The sequence below is a fragment of the Ischnura elegans genome, chromosome 4, assembly GCF_921293095.1.
Source record: "Ischnura elegans chromosome 4, ioIscEleg1.1, whole genome shotgun sequence".
In the NCBI taxonomy this organism is placed as follows: domain Eukaryota; kingdom Metazoa; phylum Arthropoda; class Insecta; order Odonata; family Coenagrionidae; genus Ischnura; species Ischnura elegans.
The window spans coordinates 112,702,468-112,725,412 of NC_060249.1; the positions used below are offsets into that span (position 1 = coordinate 112,702,468).

The window sequence follows — 22,945 nt, forward strand, 5'->3', positions numbered from 1 at the left end:
TTATTTTTTGTGAATAATCATGACAACAGTGAAAAAATACTTAAAGGTATTATTTTCGTGAATATTCAATGCAGTTTTGAATTGAATTCTCATGGAGCATGACGTAAATTGCCCTGGGAATCAACTGTGAACGTACATATCGACTGTTATTGAATATATAGTAATAAAATATCATTACAAGAAATAACAAACAATTGAGGAGCATAACTGCTAATACGAATTGAAAAAAAATGTTTCCCTCGGAAAAACCCAGTCAGAACTTAACCTTCTACAGATCCCCCAAGCTCGCACCAACCAATAACTAAATTCCATCCTAACTACTGCCGCCAATTTTTGGATTTATTACCCCCTTAATAAAATGCTTCACCACCCCTCCATAATGAGGAAATTTTATGAATATTAAAAACAGTCGTTTTGAGTTGTAAGAAACTTTTGAGTTAATTTAATTGATTTTATTTGAATATTTACGTCTAATCACTCTTATTTATGTCATGCCTATTTCATTATTATTCTACTTTTGACCAGAAGGTAAACTGTACTCAGGTATTTCGCTATTAAGGTTTTCCCAGAGCATCAATAATACATCAATTTATTTTTAAAAAATATTGTCACTTTTGCTAACTTCACGAGCCAGTAGTTCGTTAAATAACGCTAGACAAAAATATAAGGTAAAATCTTTTTCGCGGCTCTCCACTGCTACGAGATCGACGATTCCCGAAATCTACTTGGCTGCCCCTCCCCCCAGCACGGACCTATTACTTTGTGAACGTAGGTATCAATATGGGCGCTCAGATACGAGTGATTACCACTTCCACCACCTTAACCGCGGGGCTCGCTCCTAACGGACGCAAGGTGAGAGGCGAACGCTGTCACTCAAGGCGTTACCTCTAAAGAACGTCTTTTCATCGGTCATCACCTACACATCGCCTCGGAGAGAACAGCCCTCGGGCCCCCTCTCGGAAATTGACGGGAAACACGAACACGGCACGTTTCCCGGTTCGCATGCCCATCTTCAAATTTTGATATGACACAAAGCACGGAGTGAGAAAAGGAACATAAACAAAAAAACATCGGCTGATGCAGAGAATTCTGGGTCCTCGGCAAAACATGGGCACAAGACTAAAACACCCATCCACCGAACGAATCAACGTTTTTAACTTGTGGTGATAAAAAAAAACTACGCGTGATATCCCAAAGAATTTTAACTTCTCGAGCTCATTGTGCGTGTACAAAGATTGTGATTGGCAATAATTAACATTTAATACCAAATCTAACGAGAAGACAAATGCATATGTAGGGACTCCGACCTGAACTGAGCTCTAAAAATGGTGCGGACCACAATCCACACGCCGTTTTTTTTCTATCGAGCACATGCTGCAATAAGCAAATTCCCAATAATAAAACCAAAGAGAAGATGCAAAAAACAATTACTCGGCCAGCAGAGCTATACGTAATATGCGTAAGGATGGTCCGCAAGAAGTAAAATATAAAGTAAATAACATCTTTGATAAAAATACTAAGAGCAAGATATGCGTCGGTATTAGGAGAGGTACAACGAACCAAAAAGATGCTCTCTTCTTTACAGAGAAAATTATCGCATCAGAAACGAAACGTAGGGGAATGAACTTTATCCGAAGAATGGATAGCTGAGAATTGTATTGACTGCTATGGGAAAATGGCAGAAGACACCATCCAAAACCGACCGCGAGGCACACTGCTCCATTGCAGAAGTATATTAGAAGCTAGTAGTAGGAGTAGGAGGTGATAAAAACACCGTCCAAGGCAGGCCGACGTAAACACTAGTTTTTTGCCTGTCAAGAGCCTTTCACGGTTTTTCTGGCGACTTAAGGTAAATCTCATAACACGTACGTTCCCAATCCGGCAATGAACGTTCACAAGAGGATATAAGTTGTAAAGCTGATAAGCAACTCATCAAAAAGTTCTTTCACCTCGGAAAGGAAATCGCACTCGTATCCTAAAAGAAACCCAAGAAAACCTTACTCAGTCTATTCAAAGGGAAAGCATCAGATCTTTCTTAACTCGAGAAGTAATTAAAATCCTATGAGACTTAAAAATACCAGTTTCCACGAAAGGCGTAAAAATATAACTAGAAATGTTATTTATAGATAGCATTTTTTCTATAGAGGCATTCACCACAATGTGTGGGAAACAGGTACTTGGAACAAATCCAAATTATCCAGTTATAAATAAGAGTCTGAGCCACAAGTTCCATTCAAGTAAACAAGACTTCTTATACTTACGGTACATTCTTCTCGCTTGTAAATGCACAATCCGAAGATTTCTTGATATTATCTTGAAAATAACGTTCACGCATTTCGTGTTACGGAAAACAGTGGATCTATACGAAATATCTTCTTCCCGAACTACATGGTTCGTCTCCCGTCATGTCACGTCAAATATTCAACCGATTGATTTGCATGATAGTATTTGTTTTACTAATTTATAAACTTTCCCAGCGCAGGGATTCAAAGAACGACACGTAAGAATCGGAGGGCTCGAACACATTGGTCCTACCTCTATAACCAAAGTGCTACCAAATAGCATGAACTGAACAGAGGTCCGGTTAGAATTTATCACAACTTCGGATTGCCAAACACTGGTACACTGCGTCGAGAAAGCAAGGATACTGCTTATAGGAGGCCGAATTCCATCCCACAGAAGACTGATTTCAGTGGCCACTTAGGTCCAATTTTAATCGCTTCTCTAATACGTTCACGGAGCGGTAAATTCTGCAACGTGATCATCTTTTTTCCAATATTTTGCAATACAATGTGTGCAATTTCAAGGAATGGCATTGAATAGTATTATGTATTTGATAGATCACATCATTACGTATATAAATTTCGGTTAACACCCTTATTGCATCTTATTTCCCCGTGAAAACTCGGATCACTTTATCCGTCAGCGACACGAGCGGTGACTTTTGTAAACCCTTTTAAATGAGCGGTGGTTGACAACACATTTACAGGCCGACTTGAGGATCCTCTTTCGAAGTACTCGTGCGAGAAAGGCTGAGGAATATGAAGGGCGAAAGCGATTACCTTGGGTTGAATAACTCGGAGGAAGATCTCCCGTCCTATTGGGTTCCGCCGAGAATCCTTCCATCATTTCTAAATACTGACACTCTCCTCCCGAAGCCTGGAGAGGGAAGCGGGAGATGCCGGATACTCGAGGTGAATGACGCATTGCCACGGAGATGAGGGAGCAGAATACAACCTCGAATAATATCAAGTTTCCTCGCCCAGTTCGCGCTGCGAACCGTGATATGAACAAAATGCGCCTCTCCCAAGTGAATGATGGATTACATTAGCGATTCACTATGAAAATAAAAGGTTTAGGCAACACGCATTCACACAAAATGTTAGGGAGACACCAAGCGAACGATATTTGCACGATCTACAATTGTCAGAGCCACACCTTGACTACCACTACCACGCACAACAAAGCGTAAGCACGAAAGATATCGCTCCAAGACAAATTAATGTTCGCCAGAAGACTTACACAAGGCATCTCTTCAGGAATACTACCTCTCATTAATAAGAATTTCGATCAGCGAAAGAGTGACTGACAAAACTAGAGTAGTTGAAACAATACAGACAGCGTAAAATACAAATCGTCAAACATAATGGACGAAATAAATAGCCTGAGTGTAGGGAGGAGAACGTTTATGCCGAAAGTACCAAGTGTTGGGAGTAACTGAAAATGAAAATATTTAAAGGAAAAATTGATAAGCAAGTACGTCAGATCGGCGTTGGAATGAAAAAAAGACATATATTGAGGATTGAGTGCGATCAAAGCAGCAAGACAGTAGATAATGCAATAATACTTAAGAAAGAAATGTGATAACTATAATTGCCATGAGAAACAGCATAACTTGCAGCGGCTAAGTTCGCACAAACAAAAAATACAATTATAATAAGGCTAGGTCGGTCAAACCACCAGCACGCTCTTTTCAGAGCGCTAGACCGGGAAAGATTACGAACTGATTTTGTTCCATAAAAAAACTGTCCAAGATTGGAGTCGGTTAAATTTCAATTGGTAAATCATGATTTCAGCCACTTACGACATCCGCGATTGTAGTGAATTGTCAAGTCACCTGAAGTGGGGTAGATTCACAGAAAAAGAGTTCCGGACCGATGCGCACGAAAGTACGTTAACCGAGTTGCTCAAAAGCTCATCCGCAACGAGAGAGGGTCGACAGAATTTTCGCTTTCCGAGCCAATGCGCAGACCCATATACATTCATTCTCATTTAAGTATTAGAGGTAGGGATGGTCGGATCGGATGCCTCGGATCCAAATATCCGCGGATATTGGCCTTCATCGGATACATCGGATCCAAAGTCGCGGAAGACATCGGATCTGGAACCGAAATTTTAAATAATAGCTTCAGCGAATGCAACGCCCCCATAAGGGTGGAAAGAGTTCCGATTCTCTCTTCGAATGTGCCGTCACATGCGATTCTTGTCCTTCGCCACTGGTCAGTGGTTTATCCGAAGATTTTCCTATTTTCATTTCCAAATCCAAGCGTAACAGTTTAGGTCCTGAGCATGTTAAAAAAATACAACTTGAAAGCCTATAAAAATGATTTTTAATTTATAAAAATAATAAAATGTGTATGAACATCTAAAAAGCATTCCTTCGATTGTACGTACCCAGAATAAACTCGAATAATTACTTCGTTTTATAGCAGGAGTTGTAGGAAAATGAATTTGGATCCGAAAATATCCGATCCGAAAGATCCGGCTCCGACAATCAAGGATCCGATCTGAATCTGGATCCGAAAAAAATCCTGGATCCGTCCATCCCTAATTAGAGGTATCAAGTTAACCCTAAACTATGCCGTTGCGATCCACCATAAAGTTAAGAAAAGGAATAGGAACTAGAAAACATGTAAAACTTCTAAAATGTAAATCTCATGAGGACGCCCAAGGCCGAAATTGTGATGAGAAACGTATCATACGCAGTACAAAATCCTCAACAAAAGTACCAATTATGGTCAACTATTCAAGAAAAAATGAAGAAGAAAAATAGTAAAAGATTTATATTTTATGATGAAGAAGCACTTTTAATGAAGAAGAAATTGGAAAATAAACTCGAATTTCTGGGATTTTTAAAATCTGCTTCCCATTCAAGCCGCTTACCATTACAACAGACCAAAGTGAAGCGTTTGAGTCAAAACTATAGCTGTGATATGAACATCACGGAAGTAGGATACGACGAAAGGCAGAGAAAATGTACCAAAATATATTAATTGAGTCATCAGTTCGAAAAGAATCCTGATTGAAAATACGATCTTGATTGTCATTCAATCTTTCGTTTGCACAGCTTCGAATGTTCAATACAATGGAGGATTAGGGGTATTATAAAATATGCGCCTGAGTGAGATGATTTTATCTACGGTAAATAAAGGGTGGGGAAAAAAGCTATTAGGAAAAATCAAAGAAAGATTTATTGAAGATCGTAAAGTGGACCAGGTGGAGAGCAGAATTACAAAACAGGCTCATAAATCAGAAGTTTCGGACCACTACGAAATTAACCAACCCATCTCGAGGGCTGTTCCAAACGTTATACGTAGCACAAGCTATTGGTTTAGAAGTATTAAATTAGTATATTACAAAGGGAAAGCATGGGAGATGGTATCATTAGCAATGGGCAAGCACTTGTCTTTTTTTTAAGTAGGAATACGAACCACTCGAGGTTGAATCTGGAAGGTAAGCTAACGTTTCCTATTAATTCCTTTGAACACTAATTGCACGAATACAAGTTGACTGAAGAATTTTTTTACGTGCAGTTTTGTGTCAAAACGCAAAAATTTGCTTTGACTTGTGATATTACAAAAATAAAGTGATGAAATTACAATTCTACAACTAATTTTTCAAATATACGATTCAAAGAACTGCACTGTAAGTCTCACGGGGTTGGTAAAGATTACTTAAAAATTCAATCCAACATGCACACCTTTTCTTCTAAGTAAGATGAAATACTCAAAATACGATTACAAAGGATCCTAAGAAAACCAATGACTTTTTACGATTATGTTGAAATATCGGCCTTGCCGTAGTCAACTATATTTTTGCGTGAAAAACTAGGTATCTGCTGAATAATTGCATCAGTTTTCCTGAAACGGACATGTAATAATAAAAACAAGGTTTCTTAGAAGACAAAACTATAAAAACATCAATTAAACCAATTGTTGTTTGCATGATATAAACATGCAAGAGTGCGCGCGCGCTCCAGCGCAGAGGACCAAGTTTAAAATGGAAAAAACCTATGTCGCATGATGGATTTCTTGAGTCTTGTGATAGGCATACTGCAACGATTGAGTTAGTTTTCCAGTTGTTTATTGCGACTGGAATTTTTATTTCCATTTAATTTAAAAATCTCGATTAAGGAAAACTATCATGAATCTGACAAATTCTATACCTAACTGCATCATAATTTAATTTCTGCTTCAATTTAAAATCGAAACAATTATTGATGGTTTTCAATTTTGGCCTCCACTTTGGGTCACTTCGAAGACAAAGCTTGCGTTCATGTGCATACTTCCTTTATTATGCGTATTAGTCATTTGATCCATCTCCTCCTCAACTGACCCGGGATGTTACCCGATATACCTTCATGATCTCTAATAGCCATAAAAATATGCACGGAAAACTATTCATCCCTGACTATAGCAAAGTGGTCCGAGTCGTTTTGGAACTGAAGGCTCCAATTACCCCTTCAATCACCTCAAAGCGTCCGGATCTACTCAACTAAGTTCCCAAGACTTCATATCAGACAGCTCGAGAGCATTTTACGATTTTTCGTCTTGTGAAAGTGAAAGCTATGCACACTTGCAAGGCGACTGGCTTGGAACCACTTCACTGAAGTCAGATACAACTACTCTTTTATCAAGCAACCGAAAATTCTTTTTGACGGAACGAAATGGGTTATATAATAACAATCGAGAAAGCAATTCCTGAGGCGAAGGCGTTAATTTCCGGCTTGCGAAACCATTGGGCCCACAGGGGAGGAGGAGAGAAAATGCGATAAAAGCTGCCAGAAAACAGGAGCGTGGGAGTTTTTGAAGGGGATGGGAAACCGGAGATAATGACCAGGGAAGATTAGGAAGAAGAAGCCACTCTTCTTCTGGGAGGAAATGGAGGGAGCTCATCACACTCTCTAATTTTGGGCGCCTTTCAAATCTCCCCGCCAGCCACATTATAGCGATCGCGGAGATGTTCGAGACACGCCTGATACACACACAAAATCACGATTTCGTCTTCTGTGGCGCGAGGAATGACTTATCCACCCGGATCCTGGGAAATTCAATTCAGCAGACACCTTCCCCTTTCGCGTTAAAAAAATGAAGAGAGTGAAATCAGGATTAATCCACTGCAAGGAGCCAGATAAAAGATATAGAAGACGATTTCCAAAAAAAAGAAGCAGCAAGGACGATGAGCTCGGGAGATCTTTTCCGGCTTCCTAGTCAAAAGTGAAACCTAAAAAAAAGCTTCAATATACCCCACAAACATTCGAGATATTAAATCGCATCGGGAGTAAATTAGTGGAAGCTGAGATAATCTGTTTAGTCACTTATAAGTCATTTTTCTACAGACATTAAGAAGGTCCCATTTTGGCAACGCGATACATAAGAATTACTTCTCACCAACTTTTCTTGGATATTGTCTCAAAATTCGCTTTCATATCCGAAATTCATCTGTCCTGAAGACCAAAATTAAGCAGAGTGGCGTAACCTTACCAGCAACTCAGAAAGAAAAACAGTGAGATGCAGCTATTTAATTTTCGCCATGATTTGTAGCTTAACTATAGTTCTAAACGACATTAAGGGTGTGATTATTTCCATTAAAAATTGAACAAATAAAGTAAAATAGCGATATAAAATTAAATTAAGCAGTTTTGAGGTACCACGTCGATGGGGTATTCACACATGGGAACTATGCCTAAAAAGTGCGAAAAGTAACTGTTAGATAATTTCTTTGCATTTCATATTATATTTCCAGTTTTTTTTATTTTCACTGGAGTTCCACAATTTTCCAGATATAGTCAAATTCACTTGCTTTTCAAGTTATCTACAAACACCCTCCGCGTATCAAACGATCGATATTAAAATATAAAGATAACATTCCTCGACTTTTTCAGACATTATACACTACTTTCAAATTATCAAATTATCGTGGACTCTTGGGGTTGCGGGGCAAAAAAGACAGGCTAATTTTTTCCAGATGATTGACCACCCTAAAAATCCACATTGAGACAATTAAAAAAAAATATTAATTGTGCGAAAGCTCATGAACGAACTGAGGGGATTGACCTTTGGAACGACAAATACGGTTCTAGCTTAAAAGGTTGAGCTACTCACTAGAGGACAAGATTACCCAAAGTGGCGGCCATAAATGCAACTGGGAAATCCATTAATACACTTACAAAAGACGGCCGCTGACATGACCGCGACCCATTGCGTTTTAAACGTCCAAGCACGAGTGAGCACGTAGTCGAAGGCAGCTGCCGTACTTTTCTACCCACCGTTGCGTAAATAATTGCACTAATAAAAGCAAATGAAACGAGTTTAATGGGCATCATTACATTACGCACCACTCGCGCGAAAGGAGTGGTCGCGTAATACAGGGTTTACAATGCAAATGCAGTCCAAGACCTCACCCAGAAACGAATGAGCAGAAGACACGGATAAAAAAAGAGTAGTGTGGGTACTATGGTAAAGAGAGAGAGCTATACTAGACATTCCATAAAAAGTGGCTCACATTAAATTAAGCTTAGGATGTACCTACGTAGGATTTTGGCCAGAAATGTTAAAAACTAAATATATTTCTAGGGATCAAATAAGGCTCTAGTGGGAACTAAACCTGTAACATTAATATCTGAACCAATCCGAAAAATAGAAAGTCTGAAAAACGTACGCTCACGGTCACTGCTGAAAAACCATTTGGTTAGTTTAACGCCTGAGTAATTGCAGATGATAAAGTGATTGTTAGATTGTAACCAGGGGCAAATCCAGGATTTTTTCCTGGGGGGGCGGGCACAAAGGCCTGACAGGTCTTCTCATATTTGAGATTAAAAACAAAATACAACAATTACTGCAAAAAATATTCTCTTTATTTTCATATCAAATTTCTTAATATTAAATTAAATGATTGAGGCTCCTTAATACACAAAATAAAACGAACGTAATGATAACCGTATTAAAAATCTTGTCTATTTTGTAAACGTCTGGTGGGGGAAGGGGCACGGGCCCCTGTGCCCCCCCCCTAAATACGCCTTTGATTGTAACTATGAGTACACGTTAAGGTCTCACTGGTTTAAAAGAGTTCCTACACTTTGGTACTCAAATCTGATTTCCTATCCTTAAACGGTGTGTTTCTTCTTTCCGCACAGCAAGATGAATAGGTTTTCTGCGGCCTAGAAAGTTCTCTACAATTAATTAGCAATAAGTATCTTTCGGACTAAAGAATTAGTCGATACGATGCTTTCATTAACGACGCAACACCGATGTTAAATATATCAACAGACCATCCCCCCACGATTCAAGACAAAACAAGCTCCAACGGGCCGAAGTAGATATTTGGAAAGCGTGTTAGCATTATTTTTTTCATTCATCAATTAAAATTTCGCACGCACCTTTTCATTCGTCAAAATTTGAAGATTTCGCACGGAATGGGGCCTAGGTCCACTTAATTCATTAACGATGTCGAAAGCCTCGTTTAAAAAAAAAACCCATTTAACAAAAACTAATGGAACCTCCTCCCTCGCTAATCAAATGGTTGATCTCTCCACCGTTCGACTCGGATTCACAAACGCCTTTTACCAATCCCCCTCGCCCAGAAGCCCAGTGACGAAATTGATCCCCGCGAACGAACGTCTCAGCCACTTCGCATCGGCGTCCTCGCGTGTTGTGAAAGAGCTGAAAGAGTCTCGTTTGCGTTCGATGAGCGGCGGAGAGCAGCCCACGAAGCGAAGGTTGCTTGCTCACTCTCACGCCGAGATTATGATCCGTCCTGAAAAAAAACGACATCGCACCCGCGCAAGCCTAGAGGCTAAATAAGCACGACACTGGCGAGGATAGATTAAGCACAGATTTCATTGTTCTGGGGGTCAAAGTCTACTGGAACGCAATTTCTACCGGTGTCCTACCGATTTACTTGTTTCTCGTGTATGTCTATGTGGAGTGATAGATGGAAATTTATGGAGAGTAAGACGAATAAATTCGTTATCCAGCACATGAAAACAAATTGCAAAATTGAAGAGGGAAGTACATGAAAGATGGGGAGGCTACCAGTACGCTTCCTAATTACTTCATGGAAATCTACCTTATTCGTTAGAATACTTAAATATAATAATAATTGTAAAAGGGCAGCAAAACGATCATACGAAAATCAAAACGGCGTACACAAAGTTACCCGAGATCAAATTTATTTTATACTCATCACCTCCAAAACAACAGTAGGTATTAGTCCTTCGCATCAGGGGCTACAACAAATAATAATGGAATATCACAGAAATCCATCCCCTGGATAGGAAATAGGTACACAGGCGAGGCTCAATCTCGCGAACTTCAGTTTGGCAGGAAAGGATTGTACCGCATCGCAACCGAAGCCGGCTATAAATTTTTAACAATTTTATATAGTAATAAATATTTAAAATACTTAACGAAACATTTTGTCAAGGTTTCAAATTTCAAGGTAAAATTACAGCTTAATGCAGTGCCCCCTATCATATCAACAAAAACAATATTGTTTATTTTAATATTTTCAACACATTACTTACAAATATCACTGGTTGTCGCCAACAACTTGACCAGAAGTGAATATCTGTGGCGCGCGAAATGATAACCCTTCTAACAATTTTTTAAACATACTAATTCAATGCAAATGAATATCAAAATCTTCAAAAACAATTATTTTATGAAATCAACATTTATATCATCGAAAGCAAACTCAATCAATGGATATAGGTCCCGATGACACAGTGCGAGGCTTTGATGGGAATACTGGGAGGAACGTATGAGTATAGAGATTGCAATTCCTAGGGGATCACGCATATCCATCCTACGGCACGCGCCGCCAACTCTCTCCGACCTTTCGCAACCCGTTCCATTGTTCCGGCTCCCTCCTTACGAAGTCGTCGTCCTGCCAACAAAGCGGGGGACGGACCCCGTTAAAGGCCCTAAAAAGGCCCCTGAGACAGCGTATGCCCACGATCGTTGGCCGCGCACGCGACTCTTGATCGAGGGAGGGGGGAGGGAAGACCCTGGGGTCAGGGTATGAGAGAGTGCATAGGCGGAAGACTACGAAGAACGCAACATTGTTCGAGGCCGACTTCCACAGAAAAACAATTGAACGTGTCACTTAAAGACGTGTGAAGTCATCCTTTTATAAGCAATCTCCGCGTCTACATCAATTCTTTTTCAGGAGCCATGTGAGGATAATTTATCACGAGTACACATGTTTTGGAGCTAGCTTGCAAAGGCTGGTGATGATGGATCGTTCGGCACTTATGACACAAGTGATTGAGGCAGATAATTGTTGAGAAAATATCTACATTTCACATTATTTCAACGAGGATTTACATATCTCTAGGCATGCTTGATACTGTTTCAATTACAGCATTAAAAATGACTTTAACCATTGAACATACGACGGTGTATCTCGATGGACATTCAACTGCCAGTATTAAATAGATATACCTTAGGATTGTTAGTAACTTAAACTTTGTTTTTACATTAAATGTAGTGGAAAAAAAGTCAGTGGAAAAACAGAGTTATTATTTCCTATTGTAGAGAAAATTCCACAAAATATCGCCGGAAACCACCAACTGGTTTGATAGTAGTTAATGGATTACGATCAATGAGAATTTTTGGGGGTATTGAATTTAATGTCATTTAAAAAGTTGTACCTTTACTGCCATACCACGATATGATAAGACTACAAATGGTAATTTACACACTTTAATATAAAACTGCATTACCTACCACGATTTCGACAATTTATATCATTTTTTCGTTTCCCTTGACAAAGATTGGTTTCGAAATCCTAATGGTCGGTAGAGGAGTTTTATACTTAAGTTTGGAAATTATCATTTGTAGATTATATTTTATCATGGATAAATCGCAATTACACTAACAATAAGTGAAGCCTGAAATTACTTCATACAGCCATACCTTCTTAAGTCCACGATTATCCAAAATCAACAACTAACGAAACCTAGGACTGAAGAGTTCAATTTGTTGTCGACTGTTTCCGACACTGGAATCGCGACGACACTATTTACATATAGTTCCTCGGAAGATAGAATATAAAGTCAGTCAATTCTGAAATTTTGGACGTTGTTTTGGTCACACACCTAGTAGAGAGTGAATAGCAACTTGAGTTGAGATTGGGATCACAGAAGAGACAACATATTGACGGAGCAAACAAGGCCGGATATTTAGAACTCGTATCACATTGTACTCTTGCAATAAAAACTGAAAAATTCACGTAGAGGTGTCAGCATATTTTCTAATTGATTTTTTATTCAATTTTACTCTAAACGCATATAAACAATAAAATAAAATACAATGCGAAAAAGTAACTTAAGCAGAAAAAAACATGCCCGCACTAGAAGCAATAACATGGATACGCTGTCCTTTCTATCACGATTCCAGTCAGTACGTACCTGACATAAGAAACTTCTTACCAGATTAGAAAGCGACCGATTTCCCTGGATTAAATATAGGATTTATTGAACGAAATGACGAAATAGCACTCGATATTATTTTAACGACAGATCTTAAGGTATAAATCTTTATTTATAAAAGAGAAGCTGAATCTACCAAATCCTATGTTCAAATGCCAACAGCAAAAAGACAGGATTACCCTCAGTTTCGTTTGAGCAAAAGTAAGCATTCCCTACTGTATTAGAAGGCTACATAGCTTAAAAAATATACTTCAATCTCACATTTGTATAATATTGCGATGCTGAGACATCGAAGTTCGGCAACAAAGCTTACAGGACATTGAATGAAAGAACTAATCAACTGACACCCTTTCCATGCTTGGGAACGCAATTTGATTCAAGTAACGTACTGATGCTTTATTTATACCATTGATTGGCTTGTAAATTAGAAAGTTGCATGGATAACATATAAATTTTTTATCACTACTCTTCAATAATATGCCTCCACATCAGCTTTTTTTGACAAAGCATCATTGGCATTTAACTTCTAAAATACTACGAATCGACAACCATCTACAAATCAGTCAAGAGAAAATTGTGGACTATCAAATGTCATTTTCAGAAAATATAGCGCGGAAAATCCATTTTTTTAACCAACCGTAACACCTAAAGAATGATATGGACACTTTTGTATGTTATAATAAAACATACCTCCTTCGTTTAGCGAAAAGGAACCTTTTAATGTATCAAAACGATTGCAAAAGCTTCAATATCACTTAACACTATGGTTTTTCTTTATTCTCTACATCTCACTTTGGAATGTGGCCCAACAATAAATTGTTTTTATACGTCTGTCTCCAAGGCGCCATCTCAACCAAAATACTAAAGAACCAAAAAGCAACAAAAAACAAAAGAACTTCAGAAAATGAAACAGAATAATAACGTATATAAAAACATTTATGAGGGGGTTAAAAGCCAAGGGGTACAAGTGATTTTTTTTCTAAACAGAAAAACAGTATCAGAAATTAGAACAACAATACAAACGAGATCAACTAGATGCTCGCTTAGATAAAAGGAACTTCTTAATGTATCAAAGCGATGACGAAAACTCAATATCAATCAACTATTTGACATGTTAAAAGGTACATTCGATTTTCAACTCGATGTTTGCTTAGAACAGAGACTCACTCGCAATCTTTGGCTGCCAAGTTTTAGTATGTTTCTTCGATAAATTTCAATACCCAACTCTGTTTAGAAAAAATCAATTGTACCCATTGGCTTCTCACCCCCTCATATAAAAGTGATGCGAGACATTCAAAGCATCACTCTTCAAATTAAACTTTCAGAAACGGCGAGCACATACAACTTCAAAGCATTGCGCAATAGGATTAGACCTAGATGCGACAAAAAATGTCCGCCAGTGAGATATGGTAAGGGGGGGGAGGATAGTCGTAAAACGAGGGATTCCCGACGGAGATGAAAAATACAAGGGGCACAAGAGGCTCGTGATCTCGCGAGGCGCTGCTACAGTACGGCTGGAATATTTACGGACGATGCGATGGTGTGTCCCCTTTCGCACCCGGCGAGAAATCACAGAGCAAGGAGGCGAATGTCATTACGCCGCACTGCGGTCGCGCGCGTTTAACGAGACCACTGAGTGAGGGCACGGGTGGCTGGTTTCACTCCCACCCACCCACCCCCTTCCCACCCTTTCAACCCCTTAACCTTCAAGATGCAAATGAAATAGGCCGTAGAGCCAGAGATGGCAAGAGAAACTAAACTGAAGTCAAAACCAGTAAAATTTCAATAGTTTCGTTCCCGGGAGCGAAATGCAGAAACGAAACGAAGTGGAGCTAAACTCAGGGTCGAAACGAAATCGGAGACAAAACTACTTCGGGTCGAAACCAAACTAAAACTCTGGGACGAATGGAAACGCAGATAATGTTTCGCACCGGAGGGACCACGTGATTCACCTTCGAACGGTTTTTGTTTCGACCCACGCTCCGAGTACGGTTGAATGAGGTAGAGGTTCGGCCTACCGCCATTAGATGCATGGGGCACTCATATTTTTACCAAAAACAGGAGAACGGTGAACGCAAACTGCACATTCGAGTTTAAAGCTCAATTTTTTAACCTCCCTACTCGCATGTCAAACGTAATGGGTCGAAACTATTCCCTCTTTTACCCCTCCACTCAACTTTTGGGATCGAAACGTAACTATGAGCAGCGGAGTTTCGATTAATTTAGTTTCGTTCCCGGGAGTAAAGTTTCGTCCCGGGTCGAAACTTAACTCCTTAGTGATTCGAATGTCGTGCAAGAACGAAACTAAACGTATGCCTCGTATTTTCGTTTCCCTCAGGGTCGAATCGAAACATTTTCGTTTCGTTTCACTTGCCATCCATGCGTACAGAGCGCACAAATACGACAATGACTGCTGCTTACATAGCCACGCAAATAAAGAACCTATGGTTAGGAAGAGAAAAGCGAGGAAAATAGGACTTCGCAGCGAATGCTCAGCGACTAAGGATTAAGTCGCAACGCATTTGGCAGAGCGTGAAGGGGAATAAGTGACGACCCAATGCTTCGAAAAATATGAGAAAAGGAATTGAAGATCAAGGTAAGCGCGCCTGAGCGTGCTCAATGGATAGATTAATCGGAAATACGGTCGATAGTATTGACCGAGGAGGGTTGCGGCCCACTGTGTAGAATGGCGGATCCAGGGAGGGGGGCACAGGGCCCCCCAAATTTTATCAAACATTTTAAATTTTTATTAATTTAAGAGTATTCATGAACGTCTACAATTTGTACACTTTCACCTGTTCTGCAGTATAAAAACGAAATTTTTGGCTCCAAAATGCGTAAAAAATGGGTATATTAAAAATTTTACGCGGAAGAAGGTCCATCTGTCCAGGCGGGGTGGAGTATTCCATACTCCCCGATCCTAGGCCACTGATCCCCCTCCCATATTTGGTACAAAATTAAGCTACTGATCGTAGAGCCCCCGGTTTCAATTCGTGAAAAACAATCTAATACCCCAAACAAAAACTCTACACGGCAGAAGGTGGCTTGGGGGATTCAAAATTAAATATGAAAAAGAGGGATAATCGGCTACTCCGCGCATGAGTCTAAGATTCAACTGGTGAAATCCTGAATCACGTGATGGATCTGATGGTTTTCATTGGCTGATTCTGACGATTTCGTTTTTCATCGATTTACTGTTCACTTGAAGTGGATATTTCAATTATATTAAATTTAACGCTGAGGGAGAAGGAGAATTACCAAGTGGGAATAAAGAAATAAAACTTTTTAAGGTTCACTATTATTTTAATATGGGCACGCGATCAGTTAGAATTACCAAGATTTGGATTAAATCAGTCTTGACGCACCTATGTTATTTGCTGACGCTATCCACTTTCACATATCAATAACAAGGCCTCTGCTTTTGTTTACTGCTGAGACGCCTCGAACGCTCTTGAATACATATTGGCTGTATTTACTTCAGGGATAGGAATTTCCCTTCAGGATGAATGTTTGCAACTCTCTCGGCTCTGTATGGCACAGTCTCGGGTGATCACAACTCTCACATATCCTTGGTAAGCTACCTTCAGATTCGGACCACTAACGACAATGACCTTAGGGGTCCAAGTCATTCAACTCCACGACAACTTCACAAATAGATTGATGAAAGGCAAAAATAGGAAATATCACCGTCGATCAATGTCGTAGAGAGTGGGGAAAATAGCGGTTTTAAACCTGCCCCGAAATGCTTGAAAATACTTTCTTGTATGCACCTTTAGGAAAATGTCTCTGCCCATGGAATTGCAGTGGATATGGCCACAGTTATTGTCTTTAAATCATTATCTTTGAGCTTAAATGAAGGCGAGCTCGGAGCGAGTATCAACAAAACGATTGCGCAATCTGAAGTATCCATTGTGAGATTATTTGTTTCTGACAATTATGATCGCACATTATTGTCCAACCGTAATTATTAAATGTCCTTAAAACTCAAAGAGTATTAAATAAAATGTCAATGCATAACACAGAAAAACAGTTTTCAGGGTAACTGCGAAGAGATTATTACCCAAGGGATGCAAAGATAATTGGCGTTGCCACAACTCAGAAAAGAAGTAGTTGCGACCTCATGTTTATGGACAAAAAAGGCTTCTCCCCCAACCATCTTCTGAAATAGTACAGATTCCTCCTGAAACGTCCTGAATATGGAAATATTTGCTAAACTAAAAGCCTGCCGATGACACCTTGTGTCGCAACGGGTCGCATCGATAAATAATTGTGGAAACTTCCATTAGTTTACCTTGCTGCACTATTCTGAATAAAGGGTTCGGTGACTGTGCAACAGCCTGAAACTTAGAAACCGTCGTCAATGGCTGCGGCAACCGACGACGCGACCGAGTGACTTTTCAGGTGACCATGCGACGAGTAGATGCATAAAAAAAATCCGAGCGGACAAAAAACTGAGGAAATATAGCTTTATACAAGCCTAAAAAAATTTCAGGAGAAATTTTTTTGACGGCCTCGGTGGCGGCAGGGTTAAGTCCTCGCCTGCTAAACCAAAGGTCGCGGGTTCGAGTCCCGCCTGGGCAAGTTACCCTTATCCAGGGCTTGGATGTTTGTAGACATTTGATTGTTACATTTTATCATTAACCCTGATGTAAAGGCCTAATAGTGCTGTTTTTGTAGGTGTGGAAATAAATATAGGATTCGATTGAGCATGGCTTTTAGCAGTGGAAACCTCAATCTTTTGACGGTCAGATTATTACTCACGAAGACAGAATATAGAACAATCTGAAAATCAATTGATTGTGATCATGAATAATTTGTTCAACGATTTATTAAATGATTTATTTCGATGATTACTTCGAGATAGGCCGATAAAAACCCTCCGTTCAGACAGGATACCAGGTATATCAAACACACACTGGGAAAATTCGACTCTGCGGACAAGTAAAAATAAAATTCAAAAGGAAAAATATTCAAAGTAAAAAATACCACTTTGAGCAATTTTAGTTATTAAAGGCATTAACCCGTCTTGTTTAAATGGATGCTCTAAGAAAATTAATTTATATGATAAAAAATTCACGCTACTATCCATCGAAAAGGAAATTCCTGACCTCCCTTCAGAGATTTCATAACTTGGTCAATAAGAGGGAGCTTCGAAATATTCCACGTAATTTTTGCCATAGAATCTTGAGTCGCACATTAATCATAATAACCATGATGAGATTCAGATTCTATTCGCTCATAAAGAAGCTGACTTTGTAGGTCATTCCTGGAAAGTTACGGATAAATAATTCCAACCTCCTAGAAGGCATTTGAAAGCAATACTACTAAGTTTTACGGCGAAAGTTACCCAAAAAAATCCCAGAACGCAGTGTGAACTTTTTTATCCCAATTCCCAAACGCAATGACTTGAGGTTCCAGACGTGGTTGGCGCCGTCTACGACCTATTAAAGGAGATTCATTTTTTTAAGAGCCAAGATGGGAGGATTTATCAGAGGGGAGCCAAAGAATGAAGGTAGGGCCAACATTTACCGAGTCCCTAAGGAGCGAAAGGGCTTGTCTTTATTGCGTTTATTTATATTTATCTTTCCCATCGTATCATTATTAACAACAGATTTTGATCTGTCTGCTTGATACAAGACGAACAGGGTGAAGGAGGGGTTTTCATATTTATTTATTTTTTAACTGGGGGTCCCCAACTCAAGGCTCGGAGGGTAAAAGTATTTAAAAAAAAAAGCACTTTCAAAGGCGACTCGAGAACTCGTGATTTAGCGTTCCGCCGCTGAGGATAAAACGCGGTGATCCCCGCCCATATCTGTCTTACAAATCCTTAGGTTTATGGCTTCAGCGTCCAGGGCTTAAGCAATTCACAGGAAGCCGAATAGAAAAATCGGATGCGAGAGTAAGGTGAGCGGCAGCTAAGAATATCACACACGCCGCCAAGGATTTTCACAATTCGGTAACGGTGAAGAAACTTAAGAAGACGCATCACTTCAGTGCGACTCTTCTCTTTTGTATTAGAGAAGTAGAACTTGTGCAAAACTTACACTATCACAGAGAAATTCTCAGGGTGTCGTCGCCAGTTAGCATTTACCTGCAATCAAAACATGCAAATTTTATCACAGGATTTTTTCGCACGCGAACTTTTTACGCTTGAGATACGGGTAAATTTGAGCAAGGATCGGCTGTCGCAAAAATCAGTTACCGTTGCCGAATAAAATCATGGAACAACCTTCCTAAACCAATCAAAGACTTTAACTACCAGCATAAATTCAGAGCAATACCATATTTATTCCTAACTAGATGAAACCTAATTAAACACTTCAACGCTGTACATTCATGCACGTATGTTTCTGCATTGCTATTGTATAGTTTCCTTTATAATGGCTATCTATTTATTATTATACTAAGACATAAAACCTTTACGTGAACACTCACAGGCTCCTCAGTGAACTATATAATCCGTAACCCTGTATGATATTGCATAATTTAATCATATATTTGAAACGGGATCATATCTCCCAAACATAGAGATGATCATGACATTAGCATAACACGTGGCATTAAATCCCAACAGTATCAATGAAATGCAAAAGTAAAACGATTTTTTTTGCAGGAGTACCTCGCAATTACGGTTATAGCGGTTCGTTTAAACTAATTTGTACCTTGCATATTTAAGGAAGCAAGACAAAGAATTCCGTTCCATGCAGTACATACCTACAGCGTCGAATTTAGAGTAGAAAAGAAAATAATTTCTAGCACTCATTTCTCAAAATTACTATTTCTCCGTCTAATACTTATAATAAAAAAACGCGAAATTTCCATTTATATTTAACAAACTCCACATCAACCCGATTCCATAACCACAACTTAGTTATACCATTCCGAACTAAATGAAACTATGGATAGGATAATAAATCTCACCAAAAAGATTGAGATAAATATGACATAAGCATAGCCCATGGCATAAACCCCGTGAGCCTATAATTGAAACACACGCAAGAAAAACTGATTTTTCGCATGACTGCCTCGCTATTATGAAGTAAAACCTTATCTCAAGGTGATAGAGGCTCATTTCGCCAAATGACTACCATGCATCACCACTGAAGCGAGACTGATGTGAAAAAACTCATCCCAACATGTATCAAAAGCGTCGAGTTTAAAGTTTGTAATAAAGAACTTGAATAAAAGACAGCAGTGGCTCACTTAAAAAAAATGCTGGCAAGATTATATAAACAATTTCCCATGGAAAGTAACGAGAACATTACTAAAGTTCACAGGGCATTTTTGACATAGAGCACAAGATAATTTTAGTAATCAGCGATTTCTGAAACCTATTTCATCAACTCAACCGTAAGTCAATGAACACACAAAATATCCAGATATGCCCACGGACTTATCCTGGACCGATTCCATGACCACAACTAAGGACTCCTATGATGTTGCAAATTAAATGATACATAAGAAACGGGGATATATCTCACCGAAAAGATTAAGAGATAAATTTGACACAAACCCCTTAGGCCTGTCAATGAAATATGCGAACGCAAGCAAGAATGTTCGCATGATTAACAGCTACCACGGATTATCAATAACAAACACTGTTACTTCCACAAAATATTTATAAAAATTTCTATGACCGGTTTCGGCTATTACACCATTATCAAATACAGAATATTTAAAAAAATATGATGGAGACAGGGTTATACTTACTATGTTTGTGAATGGAGTGGGGTTGGAAAAGGTTATGTCGTTAACAAGGTCTCCGTTTATTACTATCTCCAGATTTTTGTGGAAGTAACAAAGTGTTTCTGTTATTGAAAATACGGAGAGCTTTCACCACGTCCATGCTTGAAGTTTCGATTCAGCTATAAAACCAAAATCCTCAGGGAAATTCTAGGCTGGTATTGACAAATTCCAACCATGTATCACCACTGAAGCGAGGCTGATGCGAAAGAGTTCACCACTAATGCATGGGATCCGTATGAAAAAGGAATGGTTTCGTAGGTAACGACAATACGTAAAATATAGAGGCGAGCAGCAATGTTCGTTAAAATCTGTGACGATAAATGTGGTAGTGTAACTGAATTATTTAGTAATTTTAGAATGGGAAATTATTACCGATCGAAGGGAAATTTTTTTACAAAATCTTTTCTAGAAATTTCAAGTATACCTTTTAAGAATATCTTTCGCCTGATGTTCAAGATATTTTGAGAGAGCCTAATTACTGTGGTAGGAATGATCACATGGATATGATGAGGGAGAGACACAGCAGACCCGATAGATTTAAGATGATGTTAGTTACGCGTACAATAAGGGACCATAAAACTTGCGATAGTTTAGCCTTGGGTTAGCTTGACTCGGGTTAGATAAAATAGGCTCTGATGTCTAGTTCATTAATTTTTACACTGGCACATACTATCTGCATCTGAGACTTTTTTCCATACTATAATTCATGCTAACAGTGTTAGAGGGTAGAATGTTAGGTAAACGAGGGAGAGGAATGAAAAGAAAAGGGTTTTTCGACAGAATGAAAGGGAGTAGGCTATAGTGAATTTAAAAGGGAAGTGCTTGATGGAAAGGGAGGCTCCTAGAATTCTTAAGTACTCCATTGAAACCTACCTTAATCGGTAGAATACTTTAATAATAATAACAATAATAATTATTATTATTCATGCAAGAATCACTACCCTAAATTTTCGTTTTTCTACTACTTACTAGTACTTTATTTGCATGGTAGCATGTTCGTGTCCTTAGTCCTCTCCTAGTTCATGGCTGTCCTGAATGCTTGGCCTGTTTTCGGCGAACAAGCAAGTTTCTGGTTGAGGCTAGCACGAGGGCCGCATGTCTAGAGTGGCATCACCCCCTGCCACACACCCTGGTGGTGGCTTGCACGGTACCTCGCAGATGTAGATGAAAAGAGTTCATCCGAACACGCATCTTAAGCGTCATGTTTAAAGTTGGTATGAATAAGTAAGGGGAAAACGACAGCATCAGATTCCGTAGCGTAATTTTTCACCGAGACGTCGGAGAAAGTATGTTTGCGTTCCACTTTCTTTGCTTCAGGTGGCAATCAATGATGCAAAACTGAAAAGGGGGCGTGGGGAATCGAGGGGAGGGGGAACCGCTGACGCGACCGGCCTCACAATGAGAAGTCATTAAGAGATCATTCGAAGCGTTCACGATTCTAAACGTGCTCCCGCCGTATTATGGATTGATGTCTCCACACAAAAGCTACCCATGGGATAACATCCCAAGACCATTATGAAATCTACATCTATGCACGATTAGAAAAAAGAGAGTGAGCCAAATGTACTAATATAATGAAACTGGCGAAAGTTATATTTATAAACCCACGATCTCCACATCAACGCGATTCCAAGATCACAACGCAGGGTTATAAAAATATTTTTTTTAATGATAAGAGGAAATTTGTCAATATATCACACCAATGAGATTGAAATAAATGGCGTAAATATGACCTGTAGCATAAACCCCAGGAGCTTATAAAGGGAATACGCTAGCAAGAACAAGAAATTTAATTAATACCAAGGCATTTGAGTACACAGTTGGTACTCGCATTAACACGAATTCGTCTGGTTACGCGATCAAAGTAGCAAGGATAAGTGGAGGTGACCCAACAGATAAGCTAATAGAAGTCGTAGAAGTAACGAAGAGCAGAAGCATCGTCGAAGTAATAAAAAGAAGCATCCGCCGGAGGACGGGGGATGATTGGTCGACTTGTCTGTGTATTTATGTATCTGACGGCATACTCGAGGACTTAGACAAATAAAATACTTAACTCAAGAACAGTAAGCGAGCTTCTATGTCCCGTAAGACATCTTTAAGATATTTGGTAACTCTCCACTAAGTTCTCCTATAGGCTAATTTATTCTCACATTACCAATTATTCTTCTTTACACTCTTCATCACCAGCTCTATGTGGCCTTCCCATGTCGTTATCTCCATCCATATGTTCTTTAACGATAATTATCATTATTTAACTGTCTCTCATGATGAGACTGATTAAATTGCCCCGTTCTCTACTCAGGGCATTAAAAAGACTTTTCCTCCACTTACCTTAAAACTTCCGCAATACTCACACGATCTATTGATTTGATATTCATCAGTTTTCCACGATTATGTCGAATGTACACCAAAAGTGTGCTCAACATTTTGCTACAAAATAATTTTCTATCAATCACTTCGACTTCTGTTGATGAGCCACTTGAGCTT

At 39.2% G+C, this 22,945-nt stretch overlaps 2 protein-coding genes across 3 annotated transcripts in view; one reads left to right on the forward strand and one right to left on the reverse strand.

Moving 5' to 3' along the window:
- LOC124157898 (AT-rich interactive domain-containing protein 1A) overlaps positions 1-22,945 on the reverse strand; it is a 121,939-nt gene that overhangs the window by 88,163 nt on the left and 10,831 nt on the right. The gene's annotated exons all lie outside the window — the stretch shown is intronic.
- Positions 1-22,945, forward strand: part of LOC124157899 (protein phosphatase 1 regulatory subunit 14C) — a 359,548-nt gene that overhangs the window by 52,752 nt on the left and 283,851 nt on the right. The window lies entirely within an intron of this gene.